General features: G+C 37.6%; 1 pseudogene; it reads left to right on the forward strand.

The window, feature by feature from the left end:
* The first annotated feature begins 19,352 nt into the window (after positions 1-19,352).
* Positions 19,353-26,118, forward strand: LOC138830036 (CCA tRNA nucleotidyltransferase 1, mitochondrial-like; annotated as a pseudogene).
* Positions 26,119-27,568: the final 1,450 nt, after the last annotated feature.

Below are 27,568 nucleotides of genomic sequence, written 5' to 3' on the forward strand. Positions count from 1 at the left end.
GACTTTTTGTTCTCTAGGCACCACCTAGAGACATTTTTGGTTGTCACAACTCAGAGGGTGCCTCTGACATCTGGTACTTAGAAGCTACAGATACTGCTAAATGTCCTCATAATGTAAGAGACCTCATCCCCAAGCTCCCACTATACACACAACAAAGGCACACAATATCAATATTGTTGAGACTGGAAAATATCTACTGTAAAAGAATGAAATAGGATACCTTGAGGAAAAAAAAAAAAGAAAGACCTTTCTCCAAAAGTACCACAATTAAGAGTGTTTAAATCAGGAGAGCACAAATGTGTTTTCCATGGGTATGAAGGAAGATCTAATATTAACAATTGTTATTGGACCAGGTGTATTTATTCACAAGGGGAATACAATTCTGTGTACTTAGCTGCCGTAAACAATCTTAGATTTAAAGGTTGGTGGATTATTAGGAGGATTTTGCTGGTAGAGGATTGTATTGATGAAATAAAATAGTCTTTGGGGGAAGTATCTCAGATGGTTGATATAAATAGCAGTTTTAGGACACTGGGTATATCTGCTAAGTTTGTTTTGAGTAGAAGTCAGAGTAAACTCATAGACAGTGCCCAGGTCCTGAGTTCAAGCCCCAGGATTGGCATAAAATAAGAATGTCTCTATATTGTTGTAATACTTTTACTTTATTAGAAATTGTTCTCACCATTCAGTTCTATGGAAAGTGTATTATTTCCCTAATTAACTTTCCTGCCAACATTTTTACTACAAAAAATATAAATAAAATAAAAATAAAAACTGGCTATCAACAATTTAGTAACTGGCTCCCAGAATTCTTTTTTTTTTCCAAATCAATCAGTAATGGTCCTTCCAAAAGCAGCCTAGGAGAAAGCTGGAGTATGTGTTCCAAGCTTATTCCATGAGTTAATTCTGCTGCTCTCATGCCTTTTGAAACTGGCTAATAGTGCTTTGATTTGACACAGTTCCTTGAAGAATCAGGTTTACCTGAGCTGCTGGAAGTTGACCTCACACACCGCTGCCTCAGCTCCCCACACAGCACATAATACACCAAGAGCTTTCACCTCACTAGATCATTTTTAAGTGTTTGTCCATTATGGATAAGATAAAATTACACTTCACCAAAAATATGAGTGTTCCCCCAAATTCTATATCCTTACCAACCCTCAGTAGTGTCAGTCTTTGCCATTATCGTCATCCTGTGGGGTCTTAATTGATATTATTTTGTCATTTGATTTGCATTTTTGTATGGTGATTAGTGAGGTTGAACACCTTTTCATATGTCTCACAATGGTGTTCAGGTTTGTTGCTGCTGCTTGGAGTTTTTGTTTTCTGTTGTTGTTAACTAGGGTTTCCTTATAGCCCACTCTGCAACTCCCAAGTGCTGGGATTACAGTCAGGAACCATCACACCCAGAATCATATTGTCATTTAAATATTTACTTGAATGATGTATGCTAGCGTTCTTGTTAAATAAATATATGAGATAGATAAAGATAGAAGATAAAAGCAAAAGCTCATACTGGCTCACAATTCCAGGTGTCAATCCATGGCCAGCTGGTTCCATTGTTTTGGGGCCTGTGGCAAAGCAGAGCATGATGGCATAGGTCACATTACTCAACTTGGGCTGCCAGGAAACAAAGAGAGAGATAGACAGGAGTTAAGATTCCCATTCTCCCATTTGAGTCCACAACTTCAAGGACCTAAACCTCCCACCTGTAGTCCATATCTTAAAGATTTCTATCACTTCTCAATATCAGCGGCTGAAGACCAAGCCATGGACCTTCGCATGACATCACAGTCAAAGGAGAGTAATATGACTCTATTTCCCCATTTTCTGTTCAGGATTTGTCTTCATTAATATGTAATTATTTGTATATTTTATATGTGGGACTCCTCTGTTAATTTTATGTTTGGGAAATACCTTCTCTCACTCAAGTGTGTGTGTGTGTGTGTGTGTGTGTGTGTGTGTGTGTGTGTGTGTGTGTGTGTGTGACTTTACATGCTTAGTTGTATTTTTTTAATTCTTAATTTGAATTTTGTTGGCTTATCAATCTTTATTGCTGGAATATTTTTGTGCCCAAATATTATATTGTTAAAGAAATATGTTCCTCTTCAATAAGCATAATGATATGTTCCCCAATTATTCTCCATGAGTTTTGTTCTTTGTCCTTTACTTAAATTTCCAATTCTCTGGAAGAAAAAATAAATATTTTGTCACTAATTTTAAGTATATATTTTTAAATATTTAAAAACTTTCCTTCAATACTGAAAGGCCCTATTTAACTAGCTTTGTTGTTTATTAAATTTTAAAATACATATATTTATTGTAAAGATACTGTACAGAGGGGTTACAGTTACATGAGCAAGGTAGTAAGTCTATTTCCTACTGAGCATTTTTACGTGCTCCTTTGTTTTTCCCCTACCATCCCTTTCCTCCCCACTTCCCCAACTCCTGCCTCCCCAGCTGAAAAGTTGTAAAGTTCATTTTCAACATAGTTTTTTGTACATCTTTTTGTTACAATGGGTCATCCTGAATCCTTATTTCAACATTTTGTTATTTCCCTTCTTTCATGCTGTACTGTTACCTGGCAGGCTGATTTTTCCTACTATCAACCAGATATTTTTTTTCTAATCTGTTTTAAAGATTACAACTCAGTGCAAATGGCTCACATCTGTAATCCTACACAGGAGACTGAAATATGAAGATCACAATTCAAAACCAGCACAAGCAGCAAAGTCTATGAAATTCTTACTTCCAATTAATCACTAAGAAAGCCAAAGGTCAAGCTGCAACTGAAGTGGTGGAGCACCATCCATGAGCAAAACAAGTGAAGGGATAGCATCTAGGCTCTGAGTTCAAGCCCCAGTACCAACACAAAATAAGAAGAGGAGGAGGAGGTTTGGGAGGAGGAAGAGAACATCCCATTATCTTTCTCTACAGAGAATGCATGCGACTTCTACCAATTGTTTTGAAGAACTTGACATTCTTTTACCCCCAAACAAAAACTATTTGCAGTAATTCAGTCTTTCAAAGACTGTCTGCTTCTGATTTAAATTGTAGTTTTATTAGCTGTGAGCTCAAAGCCAGGGATTTCCAGGCATCTTCCCACATCTGAATTTAAATTTCTATTACTTTTCTGGCTATCCAGAGCAATAGTCAGGCTCTAACACTCGTGTTTCTTGCCAATACTATGGCTTGAACTCAGGACTTGAGTACTGTCTTTCAGAGAATTCATTCAAGACTGGTACTCTATCACTTGAGCCAGACCTCCAGCTTTTTGGTGGTTAACTAAGAGGTAAGAGTGCATAGACTTTACTGCCTGGGCTGGCTTGGAACCATGATCCTCATATCTCAGTTTCTGTGTGTGTGTGTGTGTGTGTGTGTGTGTGTGTGTGTGTGTGTGTGTGTGTGTGTGTGTGTGTGTGTGTGTACTAAGGGTCTGAGCATGATCATTGTTCCTAAGTTATTGTTTATTTAAAGCTAATGCTCTACCACTTGAACCAAAGCTCCACTTCAGCATTTTTTGTGGCTGATTTTGAATTACAGTCCTCAAATATGAGCCTCCTGAGTAACTAGGATTCCAGGCACGAGCCACTAGCATTTGGTTTAAGATATGTTTCTCTTCTATACAAAAAGCAACCTCTCACTGTTAAGGGAAAGCAGTCCAAACTTGGAACTCACTACTCAGGTCTCAATTCTTTCTTGAGTCTATCCTGATTTAACTTGCTCTCTTGGCAGTTCTCTGATGTCTTCATGATAATGTAACTGTTGCTCTTTGGTGGATCATAAAACACAATGTGTCTTTGTAACTTAATGGATAGTCAGAGCTGAGGGTGAGTCCTTTCCCAATTATCTTGAATAATATAAGTGTCATGTTTTGTTCTTCTCTCCAGTAGAATTTCCTAATTTTTTTTTCCTTGTGCCATTAACTGAAGTGACAAGTCCCTTATCTGTGGTTCATCTCTTTGGATCCTTTTGTTACCTTTTAACTTTCGGATTGACTACTAACGCACTTATGAAAATTGAATCAATGATCAAACTGCTTGAGGGAAAAGTGGCATGTTTCGTGTTATTGCAGCATCATTACATGGCAGAACAATGAACTGAGTTCTAAGCATGAGACAATGAATTAAAGTATGAATATTTGCAGGATGTAGAATTCCTGAATTTCTATCCTGAGCTTTACGTAAAGGGCATGTCTCTGTATTGTAAGTTCTAGGCTCTGCATAGGATGAAGTTCTAGGGGTTGAACTCTTCATTTCTCTAAGGAAAACAAACCTCCACTGAAGCCTTGGGTTGAAAGATTTGAATTGCAGAAAAAGAAATTTTAATTGTCTGAGAGAAAATGAGTTGCTGGAAGGACTTGATCCCAGAACACTCTGAGAAGAAGTCAGAACAAAACTGTACATGACTGAGTTGAAGCTCCAAGTGAGTAAACAATGCATGAGGTTGAAAATAGTCCCTTAGATTCAGATACCAACTTTGAGGGAAGCAGAAGGGAGGTGGTGGCAGTTCCAGCAGGCTGGGTGCTGGTGGCCTGTAATCCTAGCTACTCTGGGGCTGAGAGCTGGGGATCAGGATTCAAAGCCAAATGGGGCAGAAAAGTCTGAGAGACTCTTTTCTCCAAATACCCCGCAAAAAGCTAGAAGTAAAGATGTGGGTGGAGTAACAGCACCAGCCTAGATTAGAAAAGCCACGCAACAAATGGGAGGCCCTGAGTTCAAGCCCCAGGCCAACCAAAAAAAGAAACCGCTTCCACAAATAGGTAGGGCTTCTGCAAACAGATATCCCTGCTACCAAGTGGAACAACTATAAGTACAAGACAACAAGGATGCTTTGCTTTGTTAAGGTAAAAGTCAAAGCACAAACACTAGCTGAGGATAAGGAGTCCTTCCCCAAATTTTGAATAATATAAACCCCGGGTTTCTCATAAAACTGATAGAAGAGGTAGAAGCTGTTTCAAAAACACCTGGAATTGGATTTCTCATTAACCTTCACAGGTGGGAGCCCTACCTAGATTTAATTTGATTTAGGAAAATAAAGAAATGTGACCTTTTTTACACAGGAATGTCATGAAACAATTCATTTAGGTTATAGTCCTAATAGTAAAACACAGAAAAAAAACTAAATACCAGACATTAGGGCAAAGAGCAATCATTTTCCATTATGTGGGTTATTAAAGATTTTATAAAATTTTATGCGTTTATTAAAAAACTGTAACTAGGCTATTTAACAATGGTAATGGATCTTATACACTATTTTCAAGCTTAAGAGAAAGAAAACTCTCATACACCTTTAACTGCAAGTTTTAAAAGACTGTACAAAAAAAGACAAAGTCTAGAAAAGATAGAAAAAATAAAAGATTTGATCATTTGGGTGATTCACATTTTTCTTTCCTATTTTTTAATTTTTAATTTTATTGTCAAGGTGATGTACAGAAAGGTTACAATTACATAAATAAGATAGTGAGTACATATCTTGTTGAACTTGTTACCCCCTCCTTCATTTTTCTCTCACATACCCTTCCCCCAACCCCCCTTTCTTTCCTAATTGAAGTAATTTTTAACATATTTTTTAGGTGTCATATATATGGGACTTTTATTTTTAATGATATATGATACAGTAACTTGCAATTCATTGCAGTGCCATTCTTTTACTGAATGGATCAGTATCACTCACTCAACATATGTTTATAGAGCACTTATAAAGATAGCAAATCTAGAGATAATCTTACTACAGTGGCAAATAGAACAAAATGCAAGGTGGGGAGGTGTGCATGTTTTATCAACTGTTTAACTCTCATTATTCAAACTACTTATTGCGAAGAATCAGTGGTATTTAACATTTTTTAGGCAAGGTTGGAATATATTTTTTGTACTCATCCTGGGGATTGAACAATTGATGAATCTATACTGACACATTATTATCATCTAATATCCACATTTTACTCTGTTCTTAAAAAGCAATCTATTTTTCTGTGATTGGGATCAAGCCCGGGGACTCGCCTACCTGGGAAGGTAATAATCTACCACAAAACTATCCTCCAGAGAAAGGTTCATTCCTGATATTGTATATTATACAGTTTTTGGACAAGGATATGATGGCATGCATCTGCTATGAGAGTATTATTCATAATATTTCCACTGCTCTAAATCCTCTTTGCTCTGGCTGTTCATCCATCCTCCTCCTAACGCTCTGGCAGAGTTCCTGTGATTCACACCATGGGTTTTCTTGGAAGAACAGTGTAAAGTGTAACCTGTGTAACCTTAACCAACTCAGTAAAATAATTTACTGCTTTAATTTCTTCTCTCATAAATTAGCCGTCAATGCAAATGTTTAATAACAGAACTATGAAAAAGGACTTATAAAGACAGTATGAAGGGTCAGGGATAATTTAGTGCTGCAAGACACATGGCTAGAGGAGACTGTAGGCATCCTGTGCTTTAAGGAGAAAGAGGACTTTGCAAAACCCAGAGTCATTCTATGTGGAAAGGATCGCCTGAGGGGCTGTGAACTTAACACACAGATACAGCCAACTTCAGCGATCTGAAGAAAAGAATATTTACCTTTATTTTCATCATCTTTCTTCCCTCAGATTTCCTCATAGTGTTGCCCATTGGCCAAACCAAAGAAAAAGGGCAGGAGAAAGCCAGGATGCACATGGCAAGAAACAATGAGAAGGAAGGATGGAGAATCCATCTGCAAAGGCAAATGGAAACTGCAAAGTACAGATGATAAGTAGAGCCAGCTTAACTCCATTGTTTGTTATTTAATAATGACTTGGAGACAAGTGGCCCAGAATTCATGAAGTCAAGATCCAGAAGTATTGTTGTCAAAGCCCCATTGTTGGCCACATCTAAGCCAAGCCCTAACTGGTCCTCAGATATTCCTATTTTCAGAAAGGAAAGGACTGTTGTTTATGACCTCCACTTTTTCCTATCCTCTGAACCTTGGAGATAGCCTTCTAATGTATGATCCAAGTCTATTCAATTGGTCACATATTGAGGGGAATTAGGTAAGTGTATACCTTTAATTTATATTCTCAACAAGAAGTTCATTGGAGCACTCTGAAATCCTCTTTGGTTTTAAAACTTTCTTAACCATCTTTCTTACAACTAACAATGGATGTATTTTTCCTTCCTCTCTCAATCCATACATTCTGAAATATTTTTAGTGGTCATATCAGGGTAACAAAAAAAGTCCACTTAGGTTTGAAGGTCAAAAACTAAATATATTAGTTCATAGTGTATAAATGTGTATGGTCAGCAATGAATGTAATCACTATACCCCTTGTGGAAATGAACAATTTACAGCAACTGTCATTGTCCTTATAAAAATACCCTTCCTCAGTGGTGACAGTGATCAGATGTGCTGTACTCATAAATTGACATATAGAGTTGAAATCCCTTTGTAAAATTACTTAAAAAGTAAAAATTATGTTGGGTGCTGGAGGCTCATGCCTGTAATTCTACCTATTCTAGAGGCTAAGACTGAGGATCACAAAGACACTCATCTCCAATTAATCACCAGAAAACCAGAAATGGAGCTGTGGTTCAAAGTGGTAGAACACTAACCTTGAGAAAAAGAGCTCAGGGACAGCACCCAGGTCCTGAGTTCAAGCCCCATAACCAACAGCAACAAAAAAAATAAAATTTTAAAAAGAGAATACAAAAATAATCTCCTGCCTCTTAAATAAATCAAGGAATTGATTCCTCCAATAGGGCTTTATGAATTAGCCACTTGGTTGCTATTGTCATGAATGAAATATGCAAAATATCCATGGAGCCAAACCAAAAATAAATCCATTTTATAATAAGCAAGGAATTCTGAAAATAGGCCACAAAAAACATCCCTAAACAGAGCACAGCTGGCTCATGTTTATGACCCTATTCAGGAGGCTAATCTTCAGAGGATCCTAGTTCAAGGTCAGCCTGGGAAGAAAAGCATGTAAGAGTATGTCCATAATAAGCAACACAAGCTTGACTGCGGGTGTGGCAGAAGTGATAGATCACCAGCAGAGCAGGCTGAGTGTGAGGTCCTGTGTGTACATTACCATAGTGCCAAAAGCACTAGCATGAAAAGAAAATTATACATTTCATTTCATTAAAGAACTTAACATTGTCAAAAGGTATCATTAAAACTATAAAAAAGATAGGCCATATGGACTATAAAAATTTATTTGTAATACATACATACGTAAGATATATTTTTCTGGTGCCACTCTTGGAGTTTGAACTCAGGGTCTGAGTCCTGTCCCTGAGCTATTTTGCTGAAGGTTAACAGTCTACCACTTAAGCGATAGCACCCCATCTAGCTTTTTGGTGGTTAATTGGAGATAAGAGTCTCACAGACTTTCCTGCCTGGGCTGGCTCTGAACCACTATCCTCAGATCTCAGCCTCCTAAGTAGCTAGGATTACAGATGTGAGCGACTGGTGCCTGGCTTAGTAAATTTTTTTAAGTCAAATATATTTCTCCTACCTGCTCTGAAAACTTTTAATGTTTGGTATTCCTTTGTCTGATGAGGAAAAGACTTTGGTTTTCTTTAAAGACTTAAAAAAAAATTCTGGCTGGGCACTGGTGGCTCAGGCCTATAATCCCAGCTACTTAGGAGACTGAGATCTCAGGATCATGGTTCAAAGCTAGCCTAGGCAGGAAAGTCCATGAGACTTTTATCTTCAATAAAAACACCAGAAAACCAGAAGTGGCACTGTGGCTCAAGTGGTAAAGCACTTGCCTTGAGCTGAAGAGCTAAGGAACAAGCAGGCAGGCCCAAAGTTCAAGCCCCAGGACCGATAAAACACAGACACACACACACACACACACACACACACACACACACACACACACACACACACACACACACACACACACACACACACACACACACACACACACACATGCTAAGGGGTAAGACACTGTCCAAATAGAGTTGTACTCTACCTGACTTAGGTAACTGTTAACTCCTCTGTACATCACCATAAAAACAATAAAAATATTTAAGATTCTAAAAAGCCAGGTGATGGTGGCTCACATCTATAATCCTAACTATTCATGAGACTGAGATCTGAGGATTGTGGTACAAAGCCAGCGCAGGCAGAAAAGTCCCCATGAGAACGTACCTTCAATAACCACTCAAAAACTGGAAATGGAGCACTAGTCTAGTGCAAAAAAGTTCAGGCCCTGAGACAGTGTTCAAAGCCCCACAACTGACAAAACAGCAACAACAACAACAACAACACACACACACACACACACACACACACACACACACACACACACACACACACACACACACACACGATGCTAAAATGGCCAATGGATATGGAGATAAACTAAAGAACATTCTTACCAGGGAAATATTTCCTGAAAGAAATTCAGAGTTAAACCACAATTCCTCACCATGCTCGCTATACTTACCAAAAGGGATTGGCAATACCAAATGTTGGTGAGAGTGAGGAACAATTTGAACTCTCTTACAGTCAGTTTACTAGAACATTACACTAGAAAGCTGGCACTATTTGGAAATCTAACACTGTGCCTGCCTTAGCTTTCTACACTCAAGCCTTCATTCAAGGGAAGAGTGTGCATATAGCAACCTTAATTCACAATAACTCCTCCTGGAAACTATCTAAAACTCCTATAACGAGGGCCTGGGTAGACGGGCTCTCATATATTCATATACTAGGATACTAAACAGAAATAAAAGGAAAGAAGCTGCTATATGAAATATTGTGGATGAATCTCACAGATTTTATACTGAGAGAGGGAGAAAGCCACAGGGCCTATAGCAGAGGATCTATTTATATGAAGCTGAAGATCAGGCAAACGGAACCTAATCAAACATGATAGAAGTCATTCTTCTACCTATATTCCTTACCTCTGGGGTGGGAGTATTGACTGGATTAAAAGCACAGGAAACCTTGTGGGGTGCTAGAAAGGCTCTCTATCTTCATCAGAGTGATTGTTATGGTTGTCTGCATACGTAGAACATCACTGAACTATATACTTAAAATGAGTGTACACTCTTATTACATGCATATGTTATGCCTCAATTTAAGAAAGTAAAGAACAGATCAGATCCCACTTCCAAAATTTCCTTAATCAAGATAAGTCTTGTGTGGATTTAGCAAAATTTAAATGAATGCATTTTGTAGTTCCCTTGGGTGAAACTATAACATGAGAGACCACCACAAATTCCAAGGTAATTGAATTGACTCAATACTCTCTCGTAATGAAATTCTGCAAGTTTGGATTTAGCTGAGAGCACAGAGAGACTCCAAAGGAGCTATTAAGAAGGATGGTTGAACAAGCTGTTATATTCTTTTTTGTACATATTTTTAATGAAATAGGCATTTGAATACCTATCTTTAAATGAAATAGGTATTTAAACATACCAGTTGGGTAAGTCAGTGGAGATCCATTATTGTCTAATAAACTAAATCAAGGACTCTACAATGGGGAAGGATAAAGAAAACATATCTGAAGGTGCTTTTTGCTCATTTGCAGCCAAATTCAATAGTGTTCATGTAGAAACCCAGGAGAGTTTTTATTGAATTCAATCCTTGAATTGTTTCTAGCTAACGGGCTGACTTCTATTTCCAGCATTAGTTTCTATTAAAGGATAAGTCTGGAAAGTCAAAGAATTTAGAGCTTTTGTTTTCCATAAATAGTCAACACTTCCTAGGCTGCTTTTACCATTCCTTATAAGAGTATGGAAATCAGATTGACTGCTTTTCATCAGCTATGCTGAAGCCTTTCTAAAACAGAGCTTTACATAAGTATATATAGATGATAACTATTTAAAAAAAACATAATCAGCCATGAGAGGAAGACAGTTAGGAACCTGTAAGAGAAAGTACTGGGATCAGTGGCCCTTCATCTGAATGATGGGAAGAATGAGGCCCAACTCAACACTTCTCATGGCTGCACACCTGGTGTGAACACATATTGAACTTTTAACACACAAGTGATGTAGAGCTCTCCTTCTAAATTCTGAAACAGTTTTAAATTAAGGGAGGAAATCTCAGGGGAAACCATTTCTAGTCACTCACCAATTTTGGAAATAATTAAAAATTTTTAAAATTAAAATTTGAACAAAGTTTCATTTATGCCAGAATCTAACAGCTTACTACAAATACCAAAAGGCTATGTGGGTGTGTGCGGGGGAAATCCCATCCCTGCTTACTTTCTCCGAGGAAGTTTTCCTTAAAGCTTTCTTATTTTTTTAAGAAAAGTGTAGAATTATAAACTACATTCAAACCATGGGATTAAGTGATCTTTCAGAAGCAATATTCAAAATCCCCCAGAGAACATCTTTCAGAACTTCAATTTCTGTTTTTAAAACATGTGGGTTTTTTAACATTAGTTTTCAAAGCTGAAACTAGAACACAGCCCTGATCATTCTCAGTCCAAAGCTTTATCCACTCACAATAACCCTCCCTCTCTAGTGTCTCCATCATCACTAACCCTAACATGTCTTCCATTTTAAATTCAAATAAGTATGTGGAATAAAGTATTGATCAAGGCAGATACTTTGGTATATCCTGACTACTCTCAGGAGAGCAAATGGTCCTTGCTGATTCTCTCCACAGGCATCACGCTCAGGACAGAAATGGGGCCCAATTGTCACTAAGAAGGGAGCAAAGGGTCAATTCACTCTACTGTCTGAGCAAAGAAGCTTCTGTGGCACCTTCTTGTGTTTGGAGACCATGGAAAATGAAACACCACCAGAAAAGTGTAGAAGGAGAACTAGCTTGGCTCTTGCAAATCCTGACCTGTGCCCTGAAGGATCTATTCTTGTGTTTAGAGAAGAATCTCCATAAAGAAGCACTGAATTTGTGATGGTAGCTAGCATTAAAAAAAAAAAAAAAACAGAACCTTGCCTTCTGCCACACCATATTCTGTTATTGCTGTTGCAAAACAATAATTTTCTTTTTACTCATTACTACTACTAATGCCTTTTCTAGATTAATCTTTGTATAGAGATATTCACCACCTCCTTTTTTAACGTCTAATGGGAGAAGATGAGAACTGATATTTCAGAATCTCTTCCTTGTACAGTTCCAGGTTGGTTCTATATAGGTAAGAAGAAACAGGGGATTCAAAAGGTGGAAGCAAGTAGCCACTGGGCTCTGGAGAGATGGGGGCTTCTTTACGCATGTAGGGAAGCTTTAAAGATCTGGCTTCTTGAGGCTTCAGACTAACCCTGCTGAACACTTCCTTGACTTTTGTTCTTACACCTTTCTGAACATGTATAAGACTTTTAGTTTATCAAAGTTTTTGTACTTAAATGCACGGAATGCATATGTTTTCTTCATTTAGTTGTGATGCTTCACAGTTGTGAGATGAGCTAATAAAGTACTGTAAAAATAAAACACAATGACAGAGTCCAATTTGTTGGCAGTAGATCAGTTCTATAAAGTCTCCATGAAAAAAATCACTCCTAGGAAAAATTCAGGATTACATTCCTGAGAGCCTCTGCTCATGTTTTTGTCAATCAATACTATACATCTTTGTTGTATGTGTTTCTGTTTAGAAATACCTTACTTTATGAATATTGTTGATTAATTAACTACTGTGCAGATTAAACTAATCTGCCACCAAGTAAAACTCGTGTGCATCTTAAACTAATCTCACATTTTTTCAGGGGGCATGTAACATCTTTAGAGACACAAAACAATACTTGAGCACTACACTTGGGGGGGGCTATTTTAATCATGGAATCACTGGTAAAGAGAAGAAATATTCAAAAATTATGGCATTGAGAAAACTGGTGCTTGTGGAATAAGAGCTCAAGCAAAAAGGCTGAGTGTCGTCATGCTCAATCTCATCTAGAAATGTATGTTTCTGGTAGATCATAGTTTTCTCTCTCCTATGTCCACAAATAGCCATGAGAGCACCATAGATATTAATTTAGAGGTTACACAGAAATTTGAGAAAGGGGCAACTTCACAAACATAGAATCTGAAAATAAGTAGGTTTAGCTAAGTTTAAGAAATTTAATGTACCTGGATGCTTGTGGCTCCTATCTTTAATCCTAGCTACTCAGGAGGTTAAGATCTGAGGATCTTAACCAGCTCCATCAAGAAAGTCCAGAAGACCCTTATGTCCCATTAATACCAAAAAGCTGGAAGTGAAGACATGGCTCAAGTGGTAGAGTACTAGTCTTAGGGGAAAAAGCTAAGTGAGAGTGTAAGGCTCTGATTGTCGCTGTAAAGAAGTGAAATACCTTGCACTCTCTCTCTCTCTCTCTCTCTCTCTCTCTATATATATATATATATAGATAGATAGATAGATAGATAGATAGATAGATAGATAGATAGATAGATAGATAGATTGATAGATAGTTATATAGATAAATAGATAGATATAGATAGATAAATACAGATAGATCTTTATCTATATCTATATCTATCTGTATAAATATAGATATCTATCTATATCTATCTCTGTATCTCTTTCTCTCTCTCTCTCTCTCTCTCTCTCTATATATATATATATATATATATATATATATATATAAAGAGACAGAGCGAGACATATTTAATCCAAAGAAAAGGCGTATACTTAGTCTATAGTAGAATTAGGATCACAGTCCTTGCCTTCTGAAGATCTATAGCTATTCTATGCAATTCTGATGTTTCCTAGTTTCTTTATTTGCATCCAGTAAGCAGAGTTACTACGTTTCTAGCTTTAAAAGTGAATTTATAATACTCAAACAAAAAAAGGAAGGTCACTCAGAGCACACTATCTTGGAAAAAGTTTGGATAGGAATTACAATGCCATAAGAATGATATAGAATTTCTTTTAACTATTCAATCAATAAGAGAACAAAGAAATCGCAAAGAACTAAGAACGAGTTAATGCTGATAATTAATTTATTCACACACACACATACACACACACACACACACACACACACACACACACACACACACACACACACACACACACACAAACAAACATTTTAGTGCAGGGGATGGAATCCCAGGTTTTTTATTTTACCACTGATCTACATTCCTATTCCCATCATCTATATTTTTTTTCCAAGCATCTATTTTATTCTGATACTGTGTTAAAAGATTTCAACGAATAACCAGTTTCTCTAGCAAATGAGGACAGAATAGTCCAGGCACTACCCAGAGAAAAGAGAGTATGGATTCTTTACACCATATATAAACATCCAGGTGAAAAAGAAACTCAATGCCAGGATACCATTTCTTACAGTTCTCATCTTCCCCTCTCCTACAATCCAAAAATGTTCAGCATTTGTCATCATCCACATCAAAATGGTGGTTAGTAGTACATTTATTGTCTTGTATTTCTGTTCTTTACAATTTCCAGGAGCCATTTTGAGTGCTGTGGGGTCAATTGTGCATATGAAGTATTGAAAATAGACTGTATTCAACTCTCTGATACTCAAATAGAAAAGGAGGTCTTGCCTATCAAGCTAAAAGCATTTAAAGCTTGTAAAATGCACTGGGATGAATCTGTCCAGAACCAAAAGAAAACCTATATTTATAGCAGCTGATTTATTTGGTTGATATACAGTATGTGCTGTGGTTTATAATTTTTAAGGCATAGGGTCTGAGATATATTAGATATTGCAGAAAGAGTGAGGACTTGATGATTTACAGGACTTCATATCAGGCCTATTGACCTTCTCAATAAGAAAGGTTGGTGGTCATAAAGGCACTGAAAGATGCAGCCCTCAGGAGTCAATTTAATGTAGAATAAACTCTTTAACAACCAACCAGATAGCCATATCAGCTGCACCATCTGCAGATTATGCTGCTGTTGTAAAAGCACTATTTTTAATAAAAAAAAATGCATAGGCTTTCTTTTTGGAAATTTATGTTCTCTCAACAAACAAACCAATAGTTTTTCCGCATCAATATCCCTAGTTATAGGAATATCAGGTTTAATAAACATAACAAAAGCAAAGAAAGAAATATAAGTATTGTTTCCACAATAAAAAACAATACTGGCAGCAAGTGACTGGATATATGAAAAACTCATCACTGGTCACAAAACAGAGATGTACCTGTGTACTCTTTGTTCTGGTTAAACTACATTCATTTCATTCCCAATGCAAATGGTATTAGTCTATGTACAAGCCAATACAATCAATACATAGACTTTCCAATTGGCGAGGCCTTATGTTAACATACCCACAGTGAAGCTGATCTTTGGAGGACTAACATATCTCAATTACCAGAGTTGTATGTAAAGGAAATCCCAAAAACAATCCAACTAAATGTTATGTCCAATAGACTAAGCCAAAGAAAACATTCTAAAAAATGTCCTTCCTTATTAGCATGGATTTTCTGGGAAATTGTACACATTCTCCACTGGAATTAGAAAAAACGGGGAGGGGGTGACAACTTGCTTGATCTTCAGCTCTGTTGTTTTTATTTTTCAAGACATTCCATAAGCAATTAACTGAAATTACTGAGAAATAAATGAAGCACGCTAAGTTCCAACAGAAAAAGTGGAGCATTTGAAAAATATTTTTGCTTATGGAATTTTATCCTACCCAGAAGTTGAGTCAGATTGAATCTATATACAGCAATTAAAAACTGGGGTAATAACAAAATCTTTTCTCTTCCAAGCAATTAGTGTGGTTGAGACTTCCTATGGTGTCAGTTGTATTGATGGATACTAACTTGTTTCAGAGTTTTTATTCGTAAATATCTGCATAGTTCAGTCTATGCTAGAATTTATGCTATTGTGTAAGGTCATCTATTTGCACCTCTGTTTCATTACTTTATGACAGCATTGACATTGTGAACATTTCTTAGTGATCTGGACATTGTCCAAACATAGCATGGTACCTGGCATTCAATAAGTATATTTTAAATTGAATTAACTGTGCATGTGAGTAGACTTGACTCTTTAGGAGTCAAGATCACTAGAAGTCAGTAGAAGTTTTCTCAAACACAAGTGATGAGCAATTTGAAAGGATTTTCTATCCAGCCTTCATTTCTCCTTTATCTGCATTCCAGTTAGGACTGTCATGAAGTCATGACAGAAGGAATGTTTTAAAGTAATGATAAGTTTCTTAGGGATCAGGGAGAACACATATATTCCCTTTGTCTAGATTCTTTTAGTCGACACAAGTAGGAAGGGTCTGTCATGCACCACCTGCAGACATGTTCCCCAGGTTTAAAGAAGATGCAGGCTTTGAAAGGGACAGCGTCCTGCAGTAGAGCCCAAATTTCCCTCCAGGTTTTCTACTATCTATATTTCTAACATGAATTGCGCTTTCAACCAAGCTTCCAAAAAAGGCAAATACCACCAAATGACTTTAAGAATATAAAATGTATTATGAAAATGTTTACTTTTAGTTTGGAAAAGGCATCCTAGCTGGTATGTTCAGAACCTTTATGTCCTACAATAAAATTCCACCATTTTTATTTTTATTTAAGCACAATTTTCTCTCTCCTCTTTTAACAGCCTGCTGTTCTCTCTCTCTCTCTCATGCTCTCTCTCTCTCACAAACACACACACACACACATCCACACACATCACCATCACAGTCCCACAAACATACACAGATTTCCTCACATACTTGAAATTTTTCTACTTTTATTCATTTTGATGCTACAGAAAATGTGGCAGGAAAAGGGGAAATTTTTAATTTTCTTTTAGGATGTTAAACTTAAAAATACTTTGAGCCCCAAGTTTGTCTACTTGACATGTAAAGTTTATGTTGGATCATTTTTGAGTATCATCCAAGATGGCCCTTGTGCCCCACAAATCTAGGCCAATTTTTCTGAAGCAGGCTCCTTGACATCATCTGTGTGATATCCTGATCTTCCTTGATTATCATACAATCCTGGGTTTGAAACCAAGTTATCTTGGCATAGTACTTCCCAGTCTTCAAATCTTCATGACAAAGGTAAAACCCTTTGGAAGGAGCCTGAGAGGATACACTGAAACACCTTAAAAGTCCTGGCTTAGTTTAATGTAAATTTCCAGCCTCTTAAAGAAATCATTTGACAAAATGCTTCTAACAATGTGCCACAGGATTTTACTTGGTCAGCTGAGATGCTCTTGTGTTCTCTGGCCCCCTTTGGATGGGTTAGGATGATGGAATGGATAACTCCACAACTTACCCTTGGACATGAAAAGCTGATCAGACATGCTGAGACCTTTTGGGAGAAGAGGGCAGCTGGTCATGAACAGGGCAGCTTTAGCAAGGGAAAGGTGCATAGTTTGAGTTTTTATTGTGCTTCAAAGTAGAGCAAGGGGGAAAATTTCTACCTAAAGTCCAGAAAGCTGACTGGTTCAGGGGTGTTTTTGTTGCCTTTGCCGCACTTCAGACAAGGGAGAAAAAAGTGCAGTGATAGTGAGATACTTCATTACAGTTCCAATTGTTGATTGGGGGACAATGGAAATGTGACATTTCTCCTTTCGTTGAATTAGATCTGGTTGTGTAAGTTATTGGGGTGCTTGATCAAGTCTGCAGCAGGAAGCCAGTAGTAGTCTAGTCGTGTGGCTTTTCAGATGTGATCAGACTGCTTTTTGGTATTCATTTCCTATTGCTGCTATAACAAATTACCACACACTTGGTGGCTAGAAACCTCCACAAATCTGTTAACATGTAGTTCTAAGTCCAAAATCAGTTTCACTGAACTAAAAATCAAGATATTCAAAGTGTTTGTTCTTCTGGGAGATTTTTATGGAAAACCTCTTTCCTTATAGTTTCCTGCTTCTAGAAGCTGCTAGCCTTCCTTGGCTTATCATCCCTCATTCCAACTTCAATTTTTAAGACCTGCAAATCTCTCTGACTTTCTGGCTTCCACTTTACATTTCCTTCCCTAAATGTGACACCCTGACATCAGCACATTTAGCTCTTAAGAAAAAAAAAGATTTGGGGCAGTACCAAAGTTTTAACACAAAAGCTAACACTTATATCCCTTTAAAAAATTCTTGGTGTACGTTTTATAAAAATAAAATGCTTTTTATTATCTTTTAGGATATATGTATGTAAACATGTGTATATACATGTGTCTGTTTATATATTTCTATATGCAAATACATTTTATACTGTTTACCTGCCCTATTCCCCTGCCTTGTCTTCCTCATCCTTTTAAGCTGTACCACTTCCTCTTTCCTAATAATCCACCTGAGTTTTCATTTTGTCTTTTAAATCTGGATTCCACATATAATAGAAAATGTGATATTCATCTTTCTGAGCATGGCTTATTTTACTTAATATAATCATCTCCAATTCCAACCATTTTCCTGCAAAAACAGATTTCATTTTTCTTTATGACTGAATACAATTATATTTGAATATATATTACAGTTCCTTTATCTATTCCTTGGTTTATTGTTACCTAGGCGGATTCTACAGCTTGGTTTTTTTTTAATATAACACAGGTATCTCTATTGTTTGCAGACTTACATTCTTTTAGGTATATGCCCAACAGTGGTATAGTTGAGTCATATGTTGATTCTGTTTTTGAGGAACCTCAATTTACACTTCTATGGTGGCTACACTAATTTACATCCCCACTCATTGTGTAAGAAGTTTCCCTTTTACTGCCTCCTCTCACCCCAATCCCCCACAATGTCATCAGTATTTTTTGCCTTTCTCACTGGAATGTGATAGAATCTCAATGTAGTGAGATTTGCATTTCTCTGATGAGTACAAATGTAGTATTTTTTCATATATTAATTGGCCATTTGTGCTTCATCTGTTCATATTACTTTCCCATTAACAGTATTATTTGTTGTTTTCCTGTTTGTTAGTTGTTTTTTTTCTGGCAGTTCTGGGGTTGAGCTTGACCTGGAGCTTACTAGGCAAGTGCTCTACTGCTAACTGATGACTCCAGTTCTTTTCTTGTACTGATATTTTTTACATAAAGTCTGGCTTCCTATCCAGGCAACATTCCTGGACTGTGATCCATCTGTTTTAGGCTTCTCTGTTGTAGCTGGAATGACAGGAGAACCCAGCACACTCAGGTTCTTTCTGTTGAGCTGGAGTTTTACAAACTTTCTACCAGGTGCTCCATATACCTGATGATTTGCCTTATCTCAAGGCCACAGCTGACTATGGACAGAAACTTCTGAAACTATATGACAAAGGATCATATAAAGTGATCCTTCCTATACTCTTCAGTTACAAAAAATGAACTCAGAGACCCTAAGCATTCATTGCTTGAATTAATTCATCATATTTTAAGTTGAAACATTCAACTGAATCCAGTCTCTTGCAGCCCATTTTATAGATACTCAACAGGGCAACAGTCTCTCCAGATACTTTTATAGTCATGGAGTAAAGCTCATGGGGCTGCTTTTCACAAGATCCAGTATATAGCAGTATTCTCCCAAAGCCCTGGACACCATGATTGTTCCTTCTGATAGAGGCACAGGCAGCAGTAGTGGAAGTAATCACAACCCTAGTCAACCATCAGCTTTTGGAACGTAGAGCTCAGTGTTGCATGCCAGGACATCTTCTCTACAAAGGTGATCACCAGATGAACCCCTATATTGCAGAGTATGTGGTTTTCTCCTGAGCAGTGGTTAAATAAAGGCCAATGACTCCATGAGACACACAACAAACAATCATTTGGCAAAAGTCATGAAGCATCACTTACTGCTTGTGCTGAAATTCAAACATGATGCATTCTAAGACTTATGGAACCCACTATTCATAGCCCAAGGCCAATTTAAGAAAGGTGATAGCTTTGTATTCCTGTCTCTAAATGCCAACTGTCAAAAATTCCAACTTTTATTAGTAAAATTTATAACAGAGGCTTGGTAGCCATTAGCAAATGTAGCATAAAGTTGGCTGACTCAAGGCACATACTAATCAGAAGGCAGCAAACACAGCTACCAAACCAAAAGCAAGAGAAGACCCAGGAAAGGTAGTGGCCCAAGGGGTGGTAATCTACACCATCTTATATGATTAATCATTTTGTGTCTGCCCTTCAACAATGGGACCCATTTCCTATGCAAAACTGATTCACCCCGGTTAGAATGGATATCATCAAGAAATCTAATAACAACAGATGCTGGAGGGGATGTGGCCAAAAGGGAACCCTACTGCACTGTTGGGGGGAGTGTAAACTTGTTCAACCATTGTGGAAAACAGAAGAGAGGTTCCTCAAAAGACAATACATAAAGCTCCCCTATGATTCAGCATTCCCCCATCTAGGCATTTACCCAAATGATCACAAACAAGGCCATACTAAAGATACCAGCACAACTATGTTTATCACAGCATTATTCACCATAGATAAGATATGGAACCAACCCAGATGCCTCTCAGCAGATGAATGGATCAAGACAATGTGATATATATAGATATATCTATCTATATCAATCTATATCTATCTATCTATATAACTATATGAAATCTATGCTTCCATCAGAAAGAATGACACCTCCCCATTTGTTAGGAAATGGAAAGACTTGGAAAAAATCATATTAAGTGAAGTAAGCCAGGCCCAAAGTAATATAGTTACCATGGTTTCCCTTATTTGTGATAACTAGTATATATCTAGGATAATCTTATCAGATAAAGAGAAAAGCTTAAAAACTATGTACATATGACCATATAAGATGATGTTAAGTGAAGTGAACCACAAGATAGGGCACAAGAGGTTTTATCTTTGTCATTGATGTTTTTAATGTACTATATGATTTTTTGTTTCTTTTGTATATTCTTCCCCCATGGTATAACCCCTGTTTTCACTTCATTAGACTCCAGTGCCCTGCATCTGGTATATACATTTTTCTAAGTTGGGGAAGGGAAGGGAAATAATAAACTACTGAAACAAGGATACAGGCTGACACATTTTAACAATGAGATGTACAAGACACTATGTTGGAAATGAACTTTAGAACTTGAGAGGTCAGGGAGGGAAGGGATAGTAGGAGAAAAAGAGGGGGTAACAATGCTCGATAGGAAATGTATTCATTACCTTACACATGTAACTGTAACCCCTCTGTACATCATCTTTACAATATTTTTTAAAAAAATACAAAAAGAGAAGGTATAGCACAGATCTTAAAGCTAAAGCTCCTTTAGATAATACAATAAAGATATTTAAAATGAGAAGAAAACTTCACTGTTAAATCTGCTTTAAAAGCTAAGGACATAACTCAGTGCAAGAGGGCTTGTTTGGAGGCGTGTACCAGGCCCTGGATTGAGTCTCAAGTACCAAAGGGAAATATTCCTAATTGAAAGGACACTAAGCTGGTTTTAAAATCTTTTCTTGGTTTACTCAATAATAAATTTTCCTCCATTCTTTATCTTGAAACAGAAATGTCTAAGATATCTATCATTTGATTTTCTGAATTCCCCAGAAATTTTCCTAAATAAGGAGGGATTTAAACTCTGCATATACAGACAATACTAGTTATAATGATATCTTCACACTCCAACAAAGTGAAATTCAGTGATTTTAAATCCTAAGGATGATTTTATTCTATTCGTATGCTAGAGACCAAAATAATTTTTATTTTCCTAGACAAGAATGCATCTATTCTCTGAAAGGAAAGTTTAAAACTGATGATTTATTGTGATTCAGAATCTAGATCCAAAAGAGTACAAAACCTTTCAGAGAAAAAAGTATTTTGTTGTCAGTAATGCAATTCCCCTTTCTCAGGGAAAACAAAAGAAGAAATAGCTTTCCCAATTAGGTCCATCAATAAAGGCAAAGTTAGTCTGCAAAGAACACAACTCATGTTTTCCTGTGATCACAAACTCAGACAATTGCTAACCTAATTGCTTTTTATTTTTCTCTTTCCAGCCAACTTAAATGATTTCTACACAATCAATGAGATCAACAACCTAGTCAATCCAATTTAGTTATTAAGAAGGCAAAAGCAATGGATTGGCTGCATATTCGATCCAGTTTTGTTATGGGAGATATTTCAGTCAGAGAGGCATGGCTATAAATTTTCTTGGAGAGGAAATCTGGGTGGAAAAACAAATAGTCATGTTAGCTAATAAATGTTGCTTTTCAAACCTGCTAATCCCTTTGGATGATTTATCACTGTCTGAAAGCTCTGGACTACTTTACAAAGGAAAATGGCTGGTCCCTTGAAGTTGTATAAAAGTTGTTAAATTCATATTCATAAAACTCAATACCACCTGAAAATAGAAGTCATGCCAATCAATAGTAATGACTTTCAACAACCAGAAAGCCTGAAGATCCTCTTACAGTATCACTTCACAGGAGATTTGGGGTACCACACATCCCTTGATACTGGTTTTGGAAATGCATCTCCAAAGAAGTCCCACAAGTGGTAAATATTAGAAATCCAGTCAGAGGGTTACCTGGGGCATTCAACCTATCTAGTAAGGGAAAGAAAAAAATTCACCAAAAATATAAACAATTTTGGAAGGCACTTTTCAGAAGGACTTTGTTTCCTGTGTGCTTTAAGGACAGAAGGCAGATATAATCTCTTCTAACCCTATGGAGTTTAGACTTGGCAAAGTGAGGCAGCCCACTGCAATAGACAATTCCAGAAAAGGAAACAGAAAGGTAAACAACTGAAAAAAATTAAAAGGGATAATGCAGCATTTGGAAGGCCTGGTTTATATCAGGTGGTTCGAAGCAAAGTTCAGTCCCATTATAATGAACACTGATCATCCACAAAATGTTCAGATGTATTAGACTACCTTTACTATTCTTACTTTATATATAAGCTATCAGAACATATCATTGGCCTTCTGAATTGATATAAATCAAACACTGTTCCTAATTGAACAAAAATCATCCAGAGAAAAATAGGTGAAAATATCCTAAAGTGAGTTTAAATAGATAAACTTCCCTTCTATTTCTTTCAGAAGCTTAATTTTTAAAAATCTTGTCTTTTGCAAGGCACTAGTAGCTCACACCTGTAATTACTGTTACTCAGGTGACTGAGATATGAGGCTCATGGTTCAAAGCCAGCCTAAGCAACAAAGTCCAGAAGACTCTTATCAATAATCAACAACCTAAAGGCTAGAAGTAAGTTGTGGTTAAGGTGGTAGAGTACTATTCCTGAGCAAAAAACTCAGGCACAGCACCCAGGCTCTGAGTTGAAGCCCCAGTACCAAGACAAAAAAATATCCCACAAAAACACTAACTTCTTAACACATATGTGTGTATGTGTGTGCATGTATAAATTATCCTGTTGCAATTGTGAAAATGTTAAAAGTGAGAAGGAGAAAAGAGAATGCTAGAAAGTGAACAGTGCCAAAATACAATTGCACCTGTTAGTGAGATAATAAAACCAAACTCACTGAAAGCTATGAATAAATAGAGGGTAGAACACTGGAAAAAAACAAGAGTAAGTAAAGGGATTAATCACATAAAGTACAGTATGTACACTGTGAAATGCAATGGTAATCACCTTTGAATAATTAATATGTACTTTAACAAAAATGAATGTTAGAAAAGTGAAGCATATACTGTCTGGGGTGTGAGAACTATTTGGGAATGAAGAGGGTTAATGAGGATGAAGGAGGGTGAATATAGTCAAAATATTTTTTTTGCAGCTGGGTGAAAATGAAGCTTGTGGAGGCTATGTTGGGAAGAGTATAGGAAGATGAGGAAGGATGATGGAAGGATGAGTCTAATCAAGGCACCGTCTATGTGTACTTGGCAACTCAAAATGAGAACACAGTGTGCAACCAATTGATGCTAATAAAAATAGAAAGTGTGGCACGTATTCACGATGCAAAATTACTAGCTCACAAAGAAAGGAATTATGTCATTTGCAGATATCTGGGTAGAACTGAAGATTCTATTAAACAAAACAAGCCAGATTCAGAAAGGTAATTATTGCCTATTTTCTCTGATGTACACAATTTAAAACTAAATAAAAATGTTAATCCAAAAGACAGGCAAGAGTGAAACTTTCTTCTTACTCAATAATAATTAATTATTAAGCACCAATGTAAGTGAATATACTATCCTAGGAACATAAGCGAGTAACAATTATTATCAGATGCAGTGTTCTGGATATGACTGTACCAGCTCTACTCTTCTGTGACTAGTGACTAGTGACTAATGACAAGGATGTCCAGGGGTAAGCCTTTGCCGGTGGGCCCCCATCCTGGTGCCCCATGCACGGCCTCTTTGGGGGGGGGATCCGGAAGGTCGGGGCAAGAGACTGGTCCTGGCAGGCCCCCTGGCACATGGCCCGAGGGTTTTTCTCACAGAGGAAAGGGGGGGAGCAGGGGTCCACTGGGCACCATGCAGGTTGGGCCCAGGATGGGTTTCTGAGCAATTGGGAGTCAGATCTGCCTGATCCACGTGGTGGGAGGGGGCCTTCCCACTCCCCCAGCACCTGCCCCCATTGAGATGGGTGGGTGGCATCCTCAGATCCAGGGTTGTCTCAGGGCCCCCTGTGTGCGGTGAGGTCTCTTTGGGGGGGGCAGGACTTCTGGGTCCAGGCGGGGTGACTGCAATGATTTGGAGATCTAGTTTATTCTCTGGAGTCCTGCTCCCCTCCTCCTCCCCCCAAGGCACCCCAAAGTCTGCACTTCGAGAGTGATAGGAAAATGTACTTTTTTTCTTTTTACTTGATGTTTGATGCGAGTGGGGCTTGAACTCAAGGCCTGGCCCTCTTGCTTGGCTGGGGTTGAGCCACCTCTAGACAAGGAAGTGAGCATCTGGCAGTTGATGAATAAAATCACATCTCATCCCCACCTGCAGGGAAGTGTGGTGGGTGCGCAGGGAAGTGTGGTAGGCACACAGGGAAGGGTGGTGGGCACGCAGGGAAGTGTGGTAGGCGCGCAGGGAGGTGTGGAGGGTGCGCATGGAAGTGTGGTGGGCACGCAGGGAAGTGTGGTCGATGTGCCCACGTGCCCAACTGGCAGATGTGTGTGGCCACTTCTCCGGATGCAGAGGCTGCTAGGTCCTGGGCAGGCAGGACAGGACGAAGGCTAGAGAAGGCTCTGTCTTGAAGCGGCAATCTCCAGGATTCCAGTCCCATTTAATGGGAGGATTGAAGAGTCTGACAGAATTATTAGGGGAAGAGAATCAAGAGCTGAGAACAGCAAGAGGAGCGGTGAGGGATCTGCCAAATGGGGTGAAACTTCAAGATGTCGATTTGGCCACCCCAACCAAAATAAAGGAGATATTTCTGTCAGGTGGCATTCAGATGACCAACAAAGGAGAGAAGCAGGGAACCATCATGGCTATGCTTCGTGAAGGCAATTTTGAAATTACCACACTGGATAGATGTCACAACTGACAGAAGACATGCCTAGGTAGAATTCACAACTGTCCAGCAGAAGGATGCCGAACACAGAGACCTCACTATAAACTCCATGTTTCTAGGCCTTGATGGTTATTGACTCGTTTACTTTAATGGCTATGAAGTTTTTAAAAAAATAAGAAAGTTACGGTTTGTATGACAAACACATCAAAGAATACAAGAAGATTAACTTCGGATTTTAAGCTACTTCAGGTTTGATGGCAGAATTGTGTACAAACCTGGTAAACATGATGCTGAGACTTTGGAAGCAATCGCAGAAAATGCAAAAGGCTTGGCTGGACTATCAGGAGAGTGCATTTGGGTAGAACTGAAAAAAATTCTTTTTGGTAAATGTGTAAACGACTTATTTCACCTGATCTATGATCTTGATATGGCTCCTCATAAAGGTTTACCCACAATTGCAAGTTTATAAGAATATAGTGAAGTCAGTGAAAATGTTGATACTTGCTCAGCAAAGCGAAGGACCATCTTGGCCTCACTGCGGAAAGTACAAGATGATGTCACAAAATGGGATTTGAAGTTGAAGATTTCACAAGAAGAGGAAAAACATTGGCTTATTTAGAGTTAAAAATAGGAAAGACTTAGTTAAAGCATCAGATCGTTCAAAACCATTGAAACCCTATCAAAACTTCATTGTAGATTCCAGAGAGCCAGATGGAAATGCCAGAGTATGTGAGCTGCTGAAGTACCAGGGTGAACGCAGTCTCCTCACGCAGATGCAGAAGTGGTCCCTGCCCCCTTCCCTTTGAGCGGACCTGACATTAGAAAAGTTGGCATTTCTTCCAGGAAGGAAATTGGTGCTGTGTTACAGCAACTGCAAGTACAGTGGGAAAAAAAGTGGCTGCCAAATGGAAAAAGAGGAATTCCTAAGTTACATAAAGAAGACCTAAAATGAAGACCTGGTTCTCAAAAGGGTAAGACTGGTCATCTTTCCCTGTCTATGAGATTTAAGAAGCTACAGCAGAGTTAAGAGAGAATCCATTAAGAAAAATCTTCTTGCTTTGTGAAACTATTTCAGGCACTGACTGAAATGGAATCTACCACCTCTCAATCTGATTTTATCAAAGAATCTTAGAATATTTTTGGAGTAAGTTCTGACTTAACTGTCTACACTTTTCAAATAAAAATGGTTTTACATAGGGAACAACTAGGATTGATCTTAAATGTAACTATTTTTCTGGGTGGTATATTCCTGTAATCCTAGCTACTTATGAGGTGGAGAAATAAGGAACTTAGTTTGAGGCTAGTTGGCAGTTAGTGAAACCCTGTCTCAAAAGCAAAATATAAACAAAAGGCTGGAGTGTGATTCAAGTAAAACAGCAAAAAAAAAAAAAGATGCTTAATATTATGTGCATTGAAATAAACAGGTTACTTTGTACACTGATAAATTTCATTCTTTACCTGAATTCCAAAATTAACTTGTACCTATAATTGTTGACGAATCTATGTAAAACACCTATCAGTTATTTCCAGGGTGTCATTTATTCATAGTGGCTTTGTTCTAGCTATCTATGTTTTGGTATGGAGCTGTTATTTGTCTGTCATAAGGATTTCTTATGTGTGTGAAGCCTGGAGAAGTTAACTTGTAAAGACTTTGGTGTATTATTTTAGTAAAATATTAGCTTTGGTTTTGGAAGGTGAGTGGGTTTATATCAGATTTTAATGAGATAGTGATAATACTGCTTTTTTAAGGAAGCATAATTTATTTTCACTAATTAAAATAATACAACTTATACACACACACACACAAAGAAATAAGACGTCCAAAGAGTGAACCAATGCAATAGTGATACTCACAAGATACTGTGTTGGAAGTGAACTTTACAACTCTAGAGTGGGAGAAATGGGATTATAAGGGATAGCAAGAGAAAATGACAGAGAAAACGAATTATGTTCGACATGAATTGTACTCATTTCCTTACTTATGTAACTGTAACCTCCTGTACATCACCTTCACAATAAAAAATAATAAACAGGCAGTCAAAAAATAGGATGTTCAATAAGCATCACCACATACATTATGCTGCAATTGATGTCATTGTCCCACAATTCTTCAGCTACCAAATCCTCTTTTGTGCTCGCATTCATGTATGTAGTCCACTGATGACCAAACCAAGCCTTGCTAAGTGGTATGCGACTGAATTTATAGGCACTAGAGGAAGCTGAAGTACAATTTTGCCCGTATGTGATTTTGTCTTAAGTACTAACTCTATTTATATTCTAAAGTTACTGTATTCTTTTTAGTTTGATTTTAATGAGTTGCTGAGTTACTGATGACACCCTAGTAATGGAAAGGCAGAAAAAAAGCTGCTTTGCTTTACTATCTTTCAGTTATTCCTT

This window comes from Dipodomys merriami, unplaced genomic scaffold, assembly GCF_024711535.1.
Source record: "Dipodomys merriami isolate MVZ:Mamm:240054 unplaced genomic scaffold, mDipMer1.0.p SCAF_181, whole genome shotgun sequence".
Lineage (NCBI taxonomy): Eukaryota > Metazoa > Chordata > Mammalia > Rodentia > Heteromyidae > Dipodomys > Dipodomys merriami.